Below are 20,968 nucleotides of genomic sequence, written 5' to 3'. Positions count from 1 at the left end.
AGCCAGCTCAGTCATCCGTTCCGCAAAGACCACCCTTGGTGGCGCATGGACAACCTGGTGCCCAGCAAGTTTATCCTGCTGGCCAACCAGGCCCATCTCAAATCCAACCAAGTCAACCTTCGGGACAGATGGTTCAACCCCAGCCGGTTCAAGGACACTACCCTGGGCCTCAAACTCAAACAGGTTATCAACCTCCTTACCAAACGCAGCCTGCCTATCAGGCTCCGTATGGGGCCCAGCAACCATATGGCTACCAGCAACCCCAGGGGCAGAATCAGTTTGCTCCTTATCAAAATTATCAGCAACCACAGGTCACTCCTTACCAAAACTATCAATATGGTGCACCTGCGGGCCAAGCTGCTAATACATGGGGTGCTGGGGGGCAGTATCAGGGTCAATCGTCTGCATATGGACAAAATCCGTATGGACAGAACCCCTCTGGACAAGGACCCTACGCGCCCGGCCCTTTTGGGCCAGGCCCGTCGGGACAAGGTCCTTATGCGCCTGGCCCTTTTGGGCCAGGCCCGTCGGGACAAAGTTCTTATGCTCCAGGCCCTTTCGGGCCAGGTCCATCTGGACAAGATCCCTGGGGGCAACCACCATCTGGTTGGAACCCTAATACTGCTTCGAACCCTCAGCCTCGGATGTCCTTTAATCCTCAGCTGCCATTTTTAGCGACGTTGGAACTTCCGGATGTGTCCAAGTTAACAAATGATCCCATTTTGCATAATCCATATTGGCCGCCGGTTCCAACTAAAATACCTGGTGATTGTCCAAAGTTTGACGGTAAGGCAGGAGAGGATCCTCAAGCACATGTTATGACTTATCATCTTTGGTGTTCATCGAACTCATGGCTTGATGACTCTATCCGGCTTCGCCTCTTTCAGAGGACTCTCACCGGTGCAGCTGCGAAATGGTATATTGAGCTGAATCGCGGTATGTTTCAAGACTTCAACTCGTTAGCTATGGCATTTTTAACCCATTTTCAGTTGCCCATTCGGTACGAGACTGGGACTAATCTCCTCACGTCTTTGAAACAGGACACGGCTACGCACATCTCTGATCATATACATGAATGGAGAAGGCGTCGTCGTTTGATCAAATTCTGGATTCCTGATCAACTCCTGACCGACTGGTTTACAACCTCCTTTGTGCCCAAAATTGCAAAAGATATTGCCATGGGAGCTTGTGTAACTGAAGAGCAAGCGATCGCGTGAGCTCAGTACCTAGACTTAGTCTATTCTCAGTCAGGTACTCTATATGAGTATTTGCCAGATGCTCCGAGGCCTGGGCAGACCAAGGCTCCGCCGAAACCATCAGTAGATGGAGTCATTGGCTCTGTCAATTTGTCGTCAAAGAAATCCTCCGCAAACCCTGGAAAGCAAAAGCAAAATGCTTCCAATGAAAATGCTTCTCAGGGCCCATCAAATTCTGTTAGTACCTCAGAGGTTAACGCCATTCAGTCCACCGCGGCGGACAAACCCTCGAAAGGGAAAGGGAAGGGGAAAGGAAAACCGAAAAATGAGAATAAACAACCCAAGCAGGAACCTTCTAAAAATTCATCTGAAGATGGAGCCAAGCGAAAACCTAAGTATCCTTGCCTCATCTGTGAGGAAGATCACTATACCAAAGACTGCCCTAGGCGGTCCGAAGTTAGTCGGTTATTGAAAGGCGCTCCTGGACCTCCTGCCGTGTTGAAAGAACCTTTCCCTTCCCAACAGACGCATCAGGTGGCTGACCCCTCTCAGTCCTCTTCCTCGTTCGGTTCTCAAGTGTTCATGGCTGGCACCATTCCCATCCATGTTTCGACTCGAGCAAAAGATTATCCTTCTTCAGCCGGGAAGGAGCCGGAGATTCCCTCCAGTGCTCCTCTGTCCAGTTCTGGTCCCCTTCACATCGAACGGCCCAGCGCTAAGACGATCCCCCGACCCCCTCCTAAAGGTGTACTCAGGAAGTCATCCTATAACCCCAATGCTCGTGCCGCCCAGCACTATAGCATTGTCGAGGACTTAGCTCAGGCTCTGTCTGCTATGTCCGCGTTAGAAGTCCTCCAGAGCTGCCCCTCACAGAGGAAGTCCCTGCTATCAGCCATTGGTGGTATCGACCCGGCAGATTCGGATTTGACCACTTTTGATCTCGAGGGTTTTTCCCAGAGACTGCCTCACCAAGTAGCATTCCTTATCCAGGTCATCATTAATAGCAAAACGATTCATCGTACCGTTATTGATGAAGGTGCCTCAACCTGTATCATGTCAGTCGCTTGCTGGAAGGCTATTGGTTCCCCCGCTCTGAGTCAGTCTCCTACGACCCTAGAAGCGTTCGATGGAAGAGAATCTCGCCCTTACGGTATTCTCCAACATTTACCCATTTCCTTAGAAGGCAAGACAGTCGAAGTAGAGGTAGAGGTCATTGACGCAAATCTCACGTACAACCTCCTCCTCGGCCGCAGCTGGACATATGCCATGCAGGCCGTAGCGTCCTCCTTATTCCGCGTCATTCGTTTCCCTCACCAAGGAAAGATTGTCACGGTGGACCAACTCTCTTTCTTCGCCTCTTCCTCCGAAGGTAATGTGCCATTTGTGGAGCATACCTCCAAGTCCTTAGAAAGTGTGGGAGCCGGACTTTTCAAAGATCCTGCTTTGATGGGAGTCTTTCCCCTCCCACCTCCCAATCTCGCCTCTGTCAATATGATCTCTGTACGTTCAAATCCATGGGTTCTTCCTCCCCCGAATCAGGAAGACTCTTGGGGCGATATGATGCCATTGAGTCCCGCCGAGCTCAATTACATCGAGATTGTCGTTGCATCGGCTCCACCCCCTGAACCTGCTTTTCCAAGAAGTGTTCCCGATTCATATGATCATTTCCCATGGTTAGGGGATGAGCCTACTTCGGACCCTTTGAAAGAGATTTTCCCGTCCGATGAGGCCATTATAGAGATTATGTCTCTAGAAGAGCTCCCTTGGTCAGATCACCACCATCGCTCTTCGTTTCTCCCTCCCCATCCGGAAATGGCCGCATGTCTCGAGCGGTTCGCTTCATGTGTCCCATCTCCGCCTCTCCAAACACCTATCCAGCTATATCAAGTGTCGTCGGAGGGCAATTTGGGAAATATAACGCAAACCCAGCCAATCGACATCTCTGTCAAACCAGGGATTGTCGAGCATATTCATATTGGAGTCACTTGTACTCCAGAGGAAGTTCAGCTTTATACCGCTTTATTTCGTGAATTCCGGGATGTCTTTGCATGGTCTTACGAGGAAATGCCCGGCATCGACCCTAGTATTGTGGTGCACGAAATTCCTACTTATCCAGGCGCTAAGCCTGTTCGTCAGCGCTTACGTCCAGTGCACCCTCGAAAGGCTGCAGCCATCAAGGCCGAAGTTGAAAAGCTTCTTCGAGCTGGTTTCATTTATGCCATTCCCCTCACGGAATGGGTATCCAATATAGTCCCTGTAAATAAAAAGCAGGGTACTATTCGGGTCTGTGTTGACTACCGCGATATCAACCGCGCTTGTCCAAAAGATAATTTTCCTACGTCTTTTATTGATCAGCTTATTGATGACTGCGCGGGAAGCGAGACTTATTCCTTTATGGACGGCTTCTCTGGTTACAACCAGATCAACATAGCCCCCGCAGACCAGCACAAGACAACTTTCATTTGTCCTTGGGGTACCTTCGCTTATAAGAAGCTCCCTTTCGGTCTCAAAAATGCCGGTGCCACTTTCCAGCGTGCGATGTCGTATGCTTTTCATGATATCCGACACATCGTACAGCCTTACCTGGATGACCTCCCAGCTCATTCAGCTAAACGTCAAGACCATCCATCTCATTTACGCGAAATCTTCCTCCGCTGTCGACACTACCGTATTCGACTTAATCCGCATAAGTGTGTCTTCTGCGTGGAAGCTGGCCGACTACTCGGGTTTATCGTCTCCCGGGAAGGCATCCGTCTGGATCCCCTGAAAGTCGAAGCCATTTTGAATCTTCCTCCCCCTGCCTCTTTGCAGCAATTGCAGAGCTTGCAAGGGAAAGCTAATTTTCTCAGACGATTTATCCCGAATTATGCCAAGGTGGCTAAAGGCTTCACGCGATTATTAAAGCGAGACACACCCTTTCGTTGGGATGCCATCGCCCAGGAGTCTTTTGAGCGCCTTAAAGACCTTCTTGTCTCCGCTCCGCTCTTAAGACCTCCGAACTATCACCGCGACTATATTCTCTATTTAGCTGCCACTGACACCACCATCGGTATGGTTCTAGTGCAGGACGATGATGCTGGCACCGAGCATGTTATCTATTATCTTAGCTGCAACCTTCTGGATACGGAAACTTGCTACGCATACGTCGAAAAGTTGGCATTGGCAGCGGTCTGTGCCGTCCAACGATTCCGGCATTATATCCTGTTGCGCACAACGACCGTGATCTCTGATTGCAACCCCATGACCTACATTTTGTCATGTCAGCTGCTGGGGGGCAAATACTCGAAGTGGATTGTAATCCTCCAAGAGTTCGACTTGGAATTCACTGCAGCCAAGTCTAAGAAATCTCTGGTCTTTGCTGAACTGCTCTGTTCCTTACCATCTCACTCTGCACCATCCCGCTCAGAGGAGCATATTCCGGATGAAACTTTGTTTCTCATCAGCACCCTCGACCCGTGGTACGGGGATATTATCGTATATTTACAGACGTCTTCGTTCCGTCCCAACGTATCGAAAGATGCTCGACGACGAATTCGTCACCAAGCTCAACCATATCGTATCTTGGGTGATACCCTGTACCGCCTCGGCGTCGATTCTGTTCTTCGCCGATGCTTAACTCTCAAGGAGGCTGAGCGAGTCTTGAATGACTGCCACTCCGACGCTTGTGGCAGCCATATGTCCGGATATGCTACCGCCCAGAAGATCCTCCGGGCTGGTTATTTCTGGCCTTCCATCTTCAAGGATTGCATCCTTGCTGTACGTGCATGTCACGAATGCCAGGTTTACCACTGGAAGATGCGTGCACCTGTTGCACCACTGCACCCTGTTGTAACCGTAGGTCCATTTGCCAAATGGGGCATCAATTATACATCCTGTAACCCTCGTTCGGCCGGGGGGCATGGGTACATTATCGTTGTTGTGGATTATTTCACCAAGTGGGCCGAAGCGATGCCTACATTGAACGAAGACGGTCACACAGCGGCGCAGTTTTTATTCAATCATGTTATCACTCGTTTCGGAGTCCCTCAGGCTATCGTTACAGATCATGGAAAGCATTTCCGAAATCATATGATGACGGAGCTAACGACCCAACTAGGCTTGCGCCAAGATAGTTCGTCACCGTACTATCCACAATCTAACGGTCAAGTTGAAGCCGTGAACAAAGTTTTGATCACTATGCTTCAGCGCACCGTCAATACGCACAAGTCTAACTGGCACCTTATGCTTTTCCCAGCCTTGTGGGCCTACCGGACTTCTGTGAAGGATGCCACTGGTTTCACTCCTTTCCAGTTGGTTTATGGACTGGAGGCTACCCTTCCCGTCGAATGTGAGATTCCTTCATTAAAATTAGCTGTCGAGTTACTTCCCAACACCACTCCGGTGGAGGAACGGCTTCTTTACCTAGAACGGTTAGACGAGACTCGTCGTTTGGCTTCTCTGGCTATCGAAGCGCAGAAGAAGAGAGTCAAGGCTCACTTCGACCAGAATATTCATCCTCGTTCCTTTGTTGAGGGAGATTTAGTACTGCTCTACGATCAAGCTAAGGATAAGCTGGGGGCAGGGAAACTCGAATCTATGTGGTTAGGTCCCTACATCGTGAAAAGAGTTTTACAAAAGGGCGCATATGAGTTGATTGATTATGAAGGAAATCCTCTTGACAAGCCCCGCAACGGGCTGTATCTGAAGAAATATTATGCATGACTTCGCGCACTCACTTTGTATATACGTGTGTTTTGTGTGTTGTGCATGATTCCGTTTTTGCTTTGGTGTGAAGGCGTGTTTTGCCTCTTATTGTGCTCTCTTTTTCTTGTGCAGATGTCTAGTGCACCCTATGTTGGTTTCACTGATGGCGCCTGCCGCAGCACTTGCAATTTGTCATCTGCGGCGTGGGTGATCTACGATCCTCACGGAGAATTGTTAGACCTTCAGGGTGTCTGCCTAGGTCGTACCACTAACAACGTTGCCGAGTACAGCGCTGTAATTGAATTACTTGCCGAAGCAGTTGACCTCGGCATCCGAGAATTAGTGGTGAACCTGGACTCCCAGCTGGTCGTCCATCAGCTTAACGGGCGATATTCCGTCAGAGACCAACGCATACTAAGGTTGTACCTACGTGTAAGATTGTTGGAACGGAACTTTGATTACATTACTTATCAACACATTCCAAGACGATTGAATACGTTGACTGATGCATTGGCAAATCATGTGTTAGATAGACATTTGCGTAACAGATAACATCATGCAAGAAGACATAGAAAGCATAATAGAGTAAAGCATATGTAAATATTTTCTCAAGCATAGTTTGCATGTGTGTGTGTGTTTTTAAGCTTGTTTAAAAATATAAAACACATGGGTCATGTGTCATGCAAATTCATACATAAGATCACAATTGTACTGAATAAATGCATAACATAAACAAGACATCTTCACATGTAACAATGATCCATCCAAAAAGCCGGTATGTATATATATCGTGTGGCGCACTAAGGCGCTCAAAAATAAGTGTATATGTCCAAAATATCAGTACATCTGAGTCATGTGTCTCAAAATAACAGTGGAAATAAAACCTAGGTGACTACGGAGCCGGGTGATGCTCTCTATAGTACGCAGCTGCTCGTGCTACCCGCCTCAGAAGGCGGTGCACCCTGGGTTCCACCCCCACTGTATGGATCTGGTGCTCTAAGGGGACCTCCTCGACCCCCTGGTAGTCAGACACTCCCTCCAGCAACCCCTCAAGGTTGCGAGCTACAGTCTCTGACGTGTCAACCCCTGGAGGGACTAAGGCCGGGGCTCCAGCTCCCTGTCCCTCTCTCCGTGCCTCGGCAGCCAGGCCAATCGGCCTAGTGGGCCCCACATCTGCATACCATGACATTTATTAGGACATGTACATGAAAAATTCAAAAACATTACAAAACTCAAAAAGTCAAGTGTTATACCTGCATCATCCCACTGTTCCCCTGGGGGCAGCACCATATCAGGGTCATTGCAGAAATCCATACCCGCGTATGGCCAGTCCTCCACGAAGATAACCTGCTGATCTAGCCAGTCCCGGAAGAATGCTCCCCAGGCATGTGGCCGGCCACCACCTCCGCGTGGCATGATGCGAGCCCATCGTGTGGCCCTCGTCTCCCGAGGACCCCTAGGAGCATCAACGGCCAGCGTCTGTAGCCGCATGGCTGGCACTCGCTCCAGAATGAGCGGGACCAGGATTGACCCGTAGCCGAACTGCTTCGTCTCTCCGCGACGACAGTTGCTCAGCTGCATCTTCATGTTGTTGGTCACTGCTGTGGCCCAATCAAACATTCTAGGCTCGAGGCAATCGAGAGCTAGCATGAGGTGGGTCTTCGAAGCCTCATGGTTGGCCATGCTTCCCGCTACCCGGGTCACCATGAACAGGATGGTGCGAAGGACCATGTTTCCCACCGTGGGGATTCCCACTTTCCCACTCCGCGTCTTCTCCACCTCCGGACATACTCGGGCCATGAGATCATCTAGAGTACCGCCGCCAGGTCGTTGTCCCTCTATGATGGGCCTCGCACCCCGGCGTGACAACCCAGTCAGGAAAAAGATATCCATGTGGTCAAATTCAATATCTTGGCCCCGGATGGTAAACTTCCCATCCACCGGGTTCCATGCCCTGATCAGTAGCTCAAGAAGATCATGTTGGGCCCGTAGGCGCGGTGTGAGAAAAAACTTCATGAAACCGTAAGCCCGCATGGCGTTGCAGCATTCCGCACTTGCCCAAGCAGCTATATCTTCGACCTCGTGAGCTCTTTCCTGCCATTGGAAAGCCATTGCGTCCTGCACAAGCCATGAAAAGAAATTAGAAGTGCTGGCATGGAATTTTTTACGTTCAAAATTGAAAACAAAATTTTTTCCGCGCCAGCGCGGCTGTTTTAAAAACAGCCGCACTGGCCATGGCCGCCCTTTGTTATTTTTCAAGGTCAGCGCGGAAGAACATGGGTTTTCCGCGCTGACCCGAAGTTGGGCGCATTTTGTCCTATTTCGGCCAGCGCGGACCCGCGTGGGAAATCCGTGCTGACCGAGAGCGCATCCATGCGCCAAGAATTTGTCCAATTGGGCAAATTCGACCGTTAAAATCCTAAAAAATATGATCAAAATGCAGGGCAAGGAGAGGAGAACCTACCTGGAAGAAACGGTTCGAAGAATGGTGTCCGTACGAGCTGGAAATCGCTCCGTCAACTTTCTGGCTTCTCCACGTCCTTCACGTCCAGAAATGGTAAAATGGTAAAATGATTTTTCACCCCCCCCTATTTATAGTAAAAAGCTCATAAATGTCCATGTTTTTGGGTTTCTACCATCTTTTGCCATAAATTTAGCCCTAGATTTATTAAATACATGTTTTAATATGTTTTTTTTTACACATATCGAATGGATTTATGCGGGTAGTGCTCTTGTGCAGGTTCGAATGAAAGGTAAAAATCATCATGGTCCTGAAATCACTTGGTCCCAACAATGTCGTCTTTGAGCTCTTTTCCGACATGAAACGAGAAAAGATGGCCGAGCCTCCTTTTAGCTCGTTAAAGGGAACGAGAGGCGGTCATTTTAAGCTCTTTTTCCGACCGTATAACTTAAAAAGATTGCCGGGTGTTTGTCGTTTCGCACTCGTTATCGGCCCTAAAACGACGTGTTTTCGACCGCTTTTTTACTTTTTCGGGTCCAGAACACTATTTACGAAAAGTACTCCTCGATCGTAATGGTCGGGCGGTTCTTTCGAGCATTGTTTTATACTTTTTCGGGCTCGAGAGACACAACTGTACGAAAAAGGACCCCCCTGGAGTCTTCTTTTCTGCTGTCTTTTCAGGCTCTCTAAACAAGAAAAGACGTCGAGTTTTTCCTTTGTCAGGCTCGTTAAACACTTGATGACATCGGACATTGTCAAAATGACACTCTTCAAGCATATGCTATCCCCATCAAGCTTGTCATCCAAAAATAACCGGGGTACCTGCCAGAAATGGTGGGGAAAATGGAACTGTAATCATAGTCGTGTCGGCAGTATGTTGCTCTTGAACATGGCACTCTTCTGCTTCGTGTCTGGGTGGGACCATCTCATCTTGTTTTTCACTGGCCTCCGTGGGTTTGGGTTATCCTATTCGACCTCTCATCTGCCCATCGCCATCATCACTATACCTTTTGCTCATTTGATGTCCAATACTGCCAAACCCGCTACAGTGCCGCCGATATGTTCGAGAGAAGTTGACCTCTGCAATAGTACAACCTCATCTGCTATCTCACACAAATCATTTTTCCTCTGTCTCGCGTCGATGATGTGGGAAACATTATGGCCCACCTTCAATCAAAGTCACTTCCTGTCGACTTCAGCTCATTATCCGGGAAGGTGACTTAGAGACTCCCTTCAGGTGCCTTAGAGCCTGCATGCCTCAATGGCAGGTTCTTCGTGTTCGACGCGAGGTTTACATCATTGGCCTCCGATCGAATGATTCCGTGGGTGTTCGACACCAGCTCATTGATTCACATGCCGCGGATTGTACCTATAGTACCTTGAGGGCCATTGTCATTATTGGTGGTACCTCTCGCGTCTGTTAACAGTTTTCATCATTGACTGGTAATCAGACGATGTTCATGCATGTTCGACTTCAACCCATATATTCGCATGCTTGAACTTGTACTTTGTTCGGATCGGGACGGAGCGCAAGACCCTGGATCCCTGTCTGTTATGGTCCAGGTTGCGATTTTGTGGATGATCATTACATGACTCATTGATGGATGGCTGCGCCCATACCTGAGTCGTCATGGATGGCTGCGACCATACCTTATCATTATTATGGTCTCTTTAGCTGGGTGGCTGCGTCCATTCCAACAGACCTTTTCGCATGTCTTTTTGGATGGTTGCGCCCATGCCTAGACTGCATGTACTTGCTTATCAGAGATATTTCGGTCCTTCCTGGTGGTGTTCCAGTTCGGCGTGTGTTGTAAAGCATTTCACCCCTCCCACTCTCTCGGTCTTCATGCTTTAGGGGGCATCTGTTACACAGTAATTTGTCATTGCCTTCCTGTCAGTCACCCTGCTGTGCCAATCACTAAGTTCATGCCTTCTGAACTGGCCCAAAAACCCATTTTTCTAAAGTTCTATTCATCAGCGCGTCTGTTTGCGAAATACCCGCGATGACTGGCGCTCCATAGTGTATTCCGTGCGCTGCCAGCTCGGAAGGACATCACTTTCCCGCGCTGGTCGCCAGCGCGCCTTTCCCGTGTTCTTCCGCGCTGACATGACTGTCCCAGTTATGTAGACGCGGTGACATCGCGTTAGTTGCCTCATAATCCGCGATGATTCAGTTTGGGCGAATTTGTTCAAACAGCCAGCCTTCCAGATCACTCCAGGCTTGGTTGTTAGCTTTGTGAATGTCGACTCCCTTCTATGGCATGTCTGTTCGACCCTTTGCAACAACCTTCCCTTGAAGATAAGCTCATCCTTCCACCCTTTTAGGAGGCTCCTTCTCCTACATATACTTCCACCATTACCATGAGCAGCTAGTTAGACATAGCTTGGATTGTATAGAGCTTATAGTGCTCAGATTGCTGCTACTATAGGTATTTGGTGTGCTTGGTGTGGAAGTGATTGATTGCTTAGGGAAGGTTGTTTTGGGTTGCTTGTGTGTGAGAGAGAGTTGTTTGTCTTGGGAGAATCATCCTCAAAGGTGAATGCTTGAGATACATGCTGACTGGCCCCTCCTGAGAAGGTTACCGACGTCAGAACATTTGGTTGTACTCTTCTCTATTCTGATTAATAATAGATGACTGCTATTATTGTTCCATTCTCATTTGTACTTGCAATGGTTAAATGTGAATTACATCTTTTCTGACCGATGTATGGTTGCTTTTACTAGATTTCACGCTTGCGTTTGTTTCCTCTTCGTGTGTGCAGGTATCTATTCGCGGAGATCGCGAGGGATCGTGACCAGCTAAAGCGAAGGAGCAAAGGCAGCATCTCTTCGTCAAACAACAGCGCTGGAATCCAAGTAGGTGCTCTTTACCTCTTGTTTAATTGTAATTAGGAACATGCATAGCAGCATTGTTTGATTGTTGCTAGACCCTTGCTGGGCTAGTAGGGATCGCCTCTATCCGTAGAGGGGATTTACCTCTCCAACAAGTATTCTCCATCTATCCATTGAAACTATAAATTATTGAGCATCAGTGGTCTAAAGCCTTGTATTGGTGAGAGTGTTCATGCATGTCTTGAGTGAGAATAGAGCTGAAATGGTTATCTAATTTGATCCAAACCATCATCCATTCCAATAGTTCTGAGAACAATATTGAAGATTATATGTTACAAGGCATCTCTGAGCTGCAACCTAGGAGAGTTTCTTGGAGTGATAACAGTGCCTGTCGCAGTACTCAGAATCTTTCCTCCGCGGCATGGGTTATCTATGATCCTCACGGTGAGTTGGTAGATCTTCAAGGTGTTTGTCTAGGATGTACTACGAACAATGTCGCTGAATATAGTGCAGTTATTGAGCTATTGACTGAGGCTGTTGCCCTCAATATTCGTGCTTTGATCATAAATCTAGATTCACAGCTTGTTGTTCTCCAGCTCAATGGGCGTTATTCCGTCAGAAACCCTCAGATTTTAAGGTTGTATTTACATGTTCGTTTACTGGAAAGGAATTTTGATTTCATTACATATCAACATATTCCTAGAAGACTAAATACATTAACAGATGCATTGGCAAATCATGTGTTAGATAGACATTTGCGACATTTGTAAAAGTAAACATTGAGACATAATAAGTTGATAAAGCAGAACATAGGTATGTATATATATCATGTGTTGCACATCGTAGTGCTCAAAAAATATGTGTTTAGGTTACATCATGAGACAACATGTCTCTCAAAATTGCAGAAAATAAACCTAGGAGTCTAATCTGTGTGATGATCTCTATCGCACACCACTACTCGGACAACACATCTAAGCAGTCGGTGGATCCTGTTCGACACCCATGTTGTGTGTTGTTGGTGTTGTCGAGGGACATCCTCGAATCCTGCGTAATTTGAGATCCCCTCTATCAAGACCTCCAGGTCACGAGCAATCTCATCCTCCACATCTCCGCTAAGAGGGGGCATCTTGAACTCCCTTTCGACTCTCCGAGCAATAGGAGACAAACCTGCAGGTCTTTCAGGTCCAACATATGCAAGATTGAAACATAATGATCATGACATATATATAAAAAAAAATACATAACTCTTTCAAAATTGAAAAATGATTTTGTTACCTCTATCATCCCAGTGTTCCTCAGGAGGGAGTACTAGGTCTGGATCACCTCTGAAGTTAGTCCCAGCATATGGCCAGTCCTCTACAACAACGAGTTGTTGATCTAGCCACTCGAAGAAATATGGTCTCCACGACATCTGTTGATTGTCGCCCCCTCGAGGCATCAGTATCGCGCATTGGGTAATCCATGGCTCCCATGGTGGTGGCCTTGCCATGACCACTTCCTGTCTCTGAAAGATGGGAAATCGTTCCAGGATGAACGGTATGAGGATTGACCCATACTCAAACTGTTTGGTATCACCTCGTTGGCATTTTGTCAATTGCCTTTTGAGGTTGTCTGATACCACCTCTGCCCAGTTGAATACGGTGGAGTTTAGGCAATCAGCGGCCAACTGGAGTTGAGTCTTGGTGGCCTCATGCAAGGCCTACGAACCAGCTGCTCTAGTGATGGTGGAAAGGAGGACTCGCAGGGAAAAGTTAGCTATTGTTGCAATCTTTATTTTTCCTCCCTTGTCCAATTTCTAGGCCTCCGGACACATCCTTCTGATGAGCGTGTCCATCGTCTCTCCTATGATCCAAGTACCTGTCATTTGGGGCATTTCTCCCCTCCATGATAACCCTGTCAAGAAGTAGATATCAGATGCATCGATCTCTAGCTCCTGCCCCCAAATGTTGAATCTCCCTTCATTTGGATCCCGTGCTCCAACGAGATATTGGAGTAGATCCAGTTGTGCTTTTAGGCACGACACCATTGAAAACTTTAAAAGCCCGCAATTCCTTAGCACATCCAAACAATTTGGACCCCATGTCCAACTCATCATCGTTGCTATGTTCCTAATCTTTCCATTTGATCACCGTGATTTTCTCCCCCCTGCAAACACACAAATATGTAATTGTAAGTGCCATAATTGTGCTTAAAACCTCATGAAATTGCTTAAAATATGGAGGATTTTTGTTCTCGGTGCTCATCGCGACTGTTTTTGAAACAGATGCGTCGAGCTGGAATCCGCAGTTCGAAAATTTTGGGCTCTTCATGACTGTTTGGTGTACAGTCGCGAAGAGCTTATTTTCCCTCCGTTGGAAAATCTGGCTCTTCGCGGTCCCGAGCTGGGAAGCCGTGACGACCGATGTAGACATTCCCATCCACAAAACTCCTCTAAATCACGGCTAAAATCTTCAAAAATGAGATACATTATGTCTAAAAATGCAGGAACAAGAGGTGATGCCTACCTGGAACGGACGGATTCGTGAATAAGCTTCTGAAACTCCTCCAATCGATCGCCGAAATCACAAGTGCACAAGGGTAAATTTTTTCCACTCCAAGGTAAAAGTAAAAAGTGAATTGTTTTTTACCAATTGGCCCTTTTATAAGCTCTTTTTGGCAAATTAGGGTTTTAGGTTAGGGTTTTAGGTCTATTTTTTATATTTTATGCGTATTTACATCAAAAACAGATCTTACACTTGCTTTTTGTGCAGCGACAGGTTCCAAATACTCTGGTGATGATGATTTACGAGTTGTATTTTATACTTTTTTGGACTCGGTAAAAACACAAAAAAGTCACTTTTGGAGTCATATTTAAGCTCTTTTCTGACTCTCAAAACATGAAAAGATTGTCGAGCTCTTGTCACTTTGAACTCGTTAAAGGCTATGAAGCGTCATCTACCCAGTATAAGTTTACCCCTTTTACGGACTGGGATAGATTACTTACGAAAAAGGTATACGTTGATCTATCATAGTCAATAGGTTCCCTTGGGTATTGTTTTCTACCTTTTCGGATTCGAGGGACAAATTTACGAAAAGGGACCTTTGGAGTTTTCTTTTCCGTGTCTTTTTCAAACTCTCTAAATATGAAAAAGACTCTGATTTTTACCTATGTCGGACTCATTAAACCCTGATGACATTGGACTTGTCATCATGACGAGACCGAGCTTCTCCTTCCTAGGGCTCGTTAAAATTTACTAGGTCGTATTTTTTCATAGGACAAACTTATATTACAAGCATATGCTATCCCCTTCAAGTTTGTTTTTCAAAAATAATTGGGGTACTTGCCAAAAATGGTGGGGGGAAATTTGGAAGTATTCCATTGATTGTATTAATTATTACGGCAGCTTATCACTCTTGAACATCGACACTCTTTCTGCTTCGTGTTGGGTTGGGATATCCTTACTTTATCGTTGGCCTTCTGGATTTTGGGTTATCCATTTTGCCTCATTCCATCTGATCCTTGCTACATCATCATGACCTTTGATCCCTTGGTACCAAAATGCTGCCACACTTCGGAGTCATGTCGTCAATATGTTCAAGAGCTTAATCCTTCTGCAGTTTTATCCTTACACACCTTCCTCAGATTATTTGTCTCATCCACATTCATCTTGTTCCTTTGTCTCACGTCAATGATGTGGGAAACATAATGGCCCTCCTTTGACCGGTCGCTTCCTGTTGACTTCAAGTCATTATCCGGGAAGTTGGTCTAGAGACTCCTTTCTGGTACCTTGGAGCTTGCATGCCTTAATGGCAAGTTCTTCGCATTCAACGATAGGCTTTCATTATTGGCCTTCGATCGGGTGATTTCACAAGTGTTCGAATTCAACTAATTCTTCACACTTCGTGGATTGTACTAGCAGTAATTTGAGAACCATTGATATCACTGGTGGTCTCTCTCGTGCTTGTTAACAGTTTACATCATTGGTCAGTAATCAAGCGATCTTCTAGTATGCTCGACTTCAGCACATCTATTCGCATATTAGAATTTGTACCATGATCGGGTTGGGATTCAAGACCCTGGGCTCAGATCACACAAGTCCAGGTTGCGCAGATTGATTCATGATTGTATACATGACTCTTTTGATTGGATGGCTACGACCATACCTGATTCTTTTAGATGGTCCTTTTGATTGGATGGCTACATCCATACCACAGATCATTTATGTTTATCTTCTGGATGGTTGCACCCATGCCTTATGCATATGTATTTCCTTTCACTATGTACTCATGTATCAGAGATATCAGTTGTACATGCCTTTATAGGTCCTCTGTGATGGCGTTCTGTTTCAGTTATGGATTCATAAAGCATTTCACCCCTCCCACTCTCTTGGCCTTCATGCTTTATGGGGCATCTGTTACATGGTAATTTGTCACTGACCCCGCATTCCCTAATCCCAGACACTGTCAGTCCGTGTTATTGACATCTTCCTTGTGTCATGTTGCAAATTATGTGTCAATGTATTCCTTGTCATCTCAAGAAGAATACCTCAGTTCACTACTCCTATAGCAGACCCCTTTTCACCTATGTTTTTGGGTCGTCGCAGGATAGCAGTTGTTCCTCCTGCGAAGATGGTCAAGATTGAACTAGCCCTAGTGAAGTCTTCGCTCTATCTCTGTTGCACTCGCAACGAGCTACTTTTCGCAAGTTTTTTAAACAAATCGTCGAAGCTTCGAAGTGTAACAGCTTCATGGGCGGTCCTAGGGTTGGTTGTTGGATCAGTTGAGCTCGCCTCTCTCCTTTGGGATGGTTGTTCCACCTTTTGTGCAACCTCTCAAAGGGATGAGCTCTTTCTCCCATCTCTTATGGAAGCTCCTCCTCCTATAAATACTTCCTTCATGGCTGAAATCATCTAGCTTCAGAGTTCGAGAGTTCAATAGTAAAAGTACAGAGTTTTGCTAAAGTGTGGAAGTAGCCTCTTATATAACTTAGCTTGGGATGGTTTTGAGTGGAGTTGGCTTGATTGCAAGAGTGTTCTAGCATTATCCTTTTGGGTAGGAGAGAGAGTTATTTGTCTTTTTGGGAGACAGTTCATGAGTGAATGCTTGCAGAGACATGCTGACGGGACCCTTCAAGGAGACTTACGACGTCAAGGCTTGGTTGTAAGTTTTACTTCTATTTCCATTAATACATATCAATGGCTTATTTCCTATATCTTATGTCGAATTGTGTATTGATAGCTTGAAGCTCCTTGACTCTTTAAGTAGATCGTTTTTTGTCATCTCTATTATGTTCGTGGTTGTGTTATGTATGTTGCTTTTAGGTACAAGTGATTAGAAGAATGACAGCTGGAGCAACACAACAGGGACTTCATCGAACGACGATTTGAAGTTAGGCCTTCATGACATCAACTTTCTAAGGAAATTTGCTTTGGTATTGTCTTTGCTGTGACTAGACCCACTCTAGGGCTAGAGGAGTTGCCTCTGTCCATGGAGGGAACTTGTCTGCATCACACCTAGCCTAAGTACTTAGAAGACTTCTATGTATTCCTTAAGAATGCAGACAAGTTCTATGTAGAAGAGGTCAGTCTGTTGCTTTCATACACACTTCGCGAATCCCCACAACGGTGGTGCTGGAGTCTACCTCCTAGCAATGTGCACTCACTTGACCAGTTTTGTGATCTCATTGAATCTACTTTCATTCAGTTTGATCCAGAACCTCTTGACAAAAAACTATTACAACAACGGAAGGCCCCGCATGAATCGCCTATGGAATTTTGGGAACACTTCCATGTGTTGCAGTTTCAAGCTCCAAAAATTCAGATGAAATTCCAGTATCTCAACGATAGATTTGAGTATTGTCTTACCAAATCTATTAATCCTAAAATAAAGTTCAATCCCAAGTCTGGCTCAGCATACTTCGGTGATGGATCTGCTCAATCACAAACGGACATGGTCGTTGTCGCAAGTGAATGTCCGTCATCCCCTCATCAAATGACTCCAGTACTGCAGAGTGATGTGGGAGAATAGGCATACACATCCGTTCAGCTATCACATCCTCCCAACATCACTTCTCTCAATTTTCGTGCAGATTTGGTTGTGAAGCCTATGGGACATGTTTATTTTAGCTCAACCTTCGTCTTCGTGCTCTGTTAATCCTCCAGATTGCATTATCTTGTGTTCTTCCATTCTGGACTCTACACTTGTTGTGAATGAGGATCAATCTATTGACAGAGTTGGTGTTGCACAACCAACCTGCACTGTCATTCATGAAGAGTATGACTGGGAGCTTGAGCATCAATCCTCGGCGAAGGATGACTCCCTTTTGTCCGAGCCTCCTCCATTTTTTCCTGACATCTTTGGTGATTCTGCCATCCATGATTTCGCATGTGTATCTCTGACTATAGATGCACCCATAGTTAATCATTCGCAGAACACACCAGATGTCATTCCATCATCCGACAACAGAGAGGACAAATTTTTCATTGAAAATCCACTTGATTTTTCATCTTCTTTTCCCGGAAACACAAAGGATGAATTTTTCTCCTTTTCATCTACCCCTCTGTTTGATTCATCAGATCATGAGGATGCTGATGAAATCATTGATTTTGTTGATTATAATTGTCGTGATCTATTTAATCCCGTATTCGATCACGATGATGATTCTATCGCAGTTTATTTTTCCAAGCCACCTGTTTATGATGATCTATTTGTAGATGAAGAAGAAACCCCGCAGACTGTCGAGGCACTTCAACCCGAGCTAATGGTTATGTTAGGTCCTCGCTGTCATGAGGTTGGTTTCACTTCCGATCTGGAAATAATTGAAACACCCAAGGCTCCTTGTCACTCATCTATATGCATTGAAGATCAATCTCACACATAGATTTCGCTTCCTCCACTTGCACTACACGATCCTATTGCTCATGCATTGGAGGAATCTTATATAGCAAGCACACGTGCACGACACAAGTTGTCTTTTTTTCTTTCATCTACTTGCATGTAATAGTCAATAGTATGTGTATGCTTAACAGTTGCACGCAGTGTCGCACAACACCGTTATAAGTCCATGGATTACATGTCATGTACTTGCACTCACTTATGTTCTGTGGACACATTTAAACTTGGAGTATGTTTGTATTCATTGCTATATCTTTCATGTTTGCTGGTTCGCACAACTGTGTTATTCGTGAACCATGCCTTCACCAACATGGGTCGACCAATGCGCCGATGGCTGCATTGGAAGTATCACTTCACGTGAGCAGACCCATGCACCGTTAGCTTAGGAGTAGGAGTAGTGTTTGCTTTTGGTTTGTTTGCTTGCATGCTTGTCTGCTTCTTACTTTACATGTTTGTTTGTTTGCCTTCTTGTTTGATCACTCACTTTGCTGATGAATTTACTCTTGCTTTTGCTTTGTTTTGTTGTTTATTTGCTCATTTACGTTCTTAGCTTAGTTTCGCATGGAACCGTGCACGAATCTTGAAACAAGCTGGGTAAAGTACAAGAGGACTTGTGAAATTACCGATACTTGGTTAGTTGTCGTCCTTCCTCTGTATGAAGAACTTTTTATCTTCATTCCATGATACGTCGATGGAAATTATGTACTGTTCAAAGTGAACCTTGGTGAAAACACAACGCTTGCATGCTAACTAGTGTCACCTACTCTAGTCGATTGTTTTTGGGTTAACCCTTGTCAGCTCAATCAAGTAGAGTAAGGTGAGGGGGAAAACCTTAACAAGCATATCAGAGGTATATATAAACTACTTCTCTGAAGGAACAACCTCTTCTTCTCTCAATAAGTCGGGATCCCTCTTCTGCCTTTGAAATGAATAAGTGCTATGCACAATTACGAAAAATGAAAAATGGAAAATGGAAAAGTGAAAATTTCAAAAAATGAAAATGAATAAGGTGAAAGAAGAGAAAGGATTCCTGCACAGAGAGGTGATGCAAGTAACTCAGTCGGGGTATTGACCAGGCTTGCTGGCAGCGGAGTGATGCTTGTGTTCCTGCATGACTCCATCGGGGTACTGTCCAGGCCTGCTGACAGCGGAGCAACACCAGAGATGAAACTAAAACTCTAACGACCATACTGCTAGTGCACCAATACACCCCTCATCCCCAATCGAAACAACTGTGTTGGCTTGGCTTGGAATGTGTGCCGACCAACCAAGAGCTTGGCAGATGGTACATCTCACAATCAAGCAAGTGTGGAAACCAAGACAAACAAATAAATCAACAATACTTCTGGAGGTCTTAGACTTGATTTTCACGAACAAGGTCCATTCAGAGAGCTATAGTTCTACTAGTGTGTCACCAAGTGTTGTAGCGGCTATAACCACCCTCCAAAACTTTACCTTAGCTTCGTTTTGGAGCCTCCCTACCAACCATCCTCAACATCGTGTCTTGCATAGTTAAGTACATAAGCTTCATGGGTTTTTCAGTAGTTTCCCAACCTATGCATGATAACTTGCTTCACTCCCCTCACATGCTGCTACTCTGGACTTGTTCCAGCTACTAGCTTAGTAGCTCCCTCAGAAAATTGCACAATTCTAGAGGGGAACTAGCCTTCCCTCCAGAAATTTCTCAAATATGACTGACAGCCTGTTGGGCCCAGAAACTACGCAATCCTGTCAAGCAACCTTCCTGTGAAAAAATATGCAATCTGGCCCAGCAGTGTTGCTTAGCCTAGAAATTGCGCAATGGTGGGAAGAAATCAGCTGCCCCTCCCAGAAATTGTGTAATCCCTTTGAATAGCCAGCCCAGCTTCCTCCCAAAAATTGCGCAAAAATCCCTCTCAGTCAAGCAAGTTGTTGCATGTGTATTCGGGTTGACCGGTTCCGTTCGAGACCGAGAAAACTTGACTTGCATGCATGGGCTACTTTTTCCTAAAATAGAAAAAAGCAGCATGCAAAAAGCATCCCTATATTTTAGGGATCTATTTTTAGCAGCTGGAGGTTACATGCAAACATCATTTTAGAAACCTTCCTCCAAGTGACGCTTTTTCCTCAATTTTTGGCATGCACGTCATGAACCTAAAACTTATTTATTCGCTGCTTCATAGCTCATTCTTCACATCGATCTTGGAGTTCTGACATCCCACATCACATCGAGGAGTCTTCGACACATCCAACTCAACTATTTCTGGGTAAGTCCGCTTAACTTATGTTTTGCAACATTTATGTCGCTTTTTGTGTTTTGCCTTGTGTGAGTGTTCTCTACTTGATTTATGTGAGTGCTTTTTGTCGCTTGCATGCATGTTAGCCTGTACAAGCATCATTTCATTTTTCATTAGCATCTCACTACTGTCACATGCATGACATTGTTTTGCACGAATGGTTGCTGATTCGGCGACTCGTTTAACACACATTGCATGTTGTTCCATTTTCTGAATCTTGCATTCATTGTTTGCATGCATGATCATTCATTCTTGTTTACACTCAGTATGGCCATGCATTCACATCTTCATTTTCTTTCACTTGCCCGTCAGCGGGTTTGGGCAACCTTGGCCTGGACTCTACCTTGCCCAGACATCATTGCGCAATTCTAAGAAAGAAGGATCTGCCTTCCTCCCAAAAAATGTACAATTCTAGCCAGTCACTGCCCTCCAGTATTGCTTTGTGAAATTCTGAGAGGCAGTGACTGTTGGCCCAGAAAATTTTGCAATGCAGTCCATAGGCCTACATCACTTTCCAGCTGAAATTGCGCATTGCACAATCTCAGCACCCAGCAGGCCAGTCTGGATTGCGCACTATGCAATTCCAGCAGTCAACCAGCCTCCCAACAGTCCGGACTACCCTTTTTTCAGTTCCAATAGTCAGTCT

Source organism: Pinus tabuliformis, chromosome 2_2 (genome assembly GCF_031772625.1).
Source record: "Pinus tabuliformis cultivar Carrire ecotype Pingquan chromosome 2_2, CPIR1, whole genome shotgun sequence".
Taxonomy (NCBI): domain Eukaryota; kingdom Viridiplantae; phylum Streptophyta; class Pinopsida; order Pinales; family Pinaceae; genus Pinus; species Pinus tabuliformis.
This window is presented reverse-complemented; position numbering follows the sequence as displayed.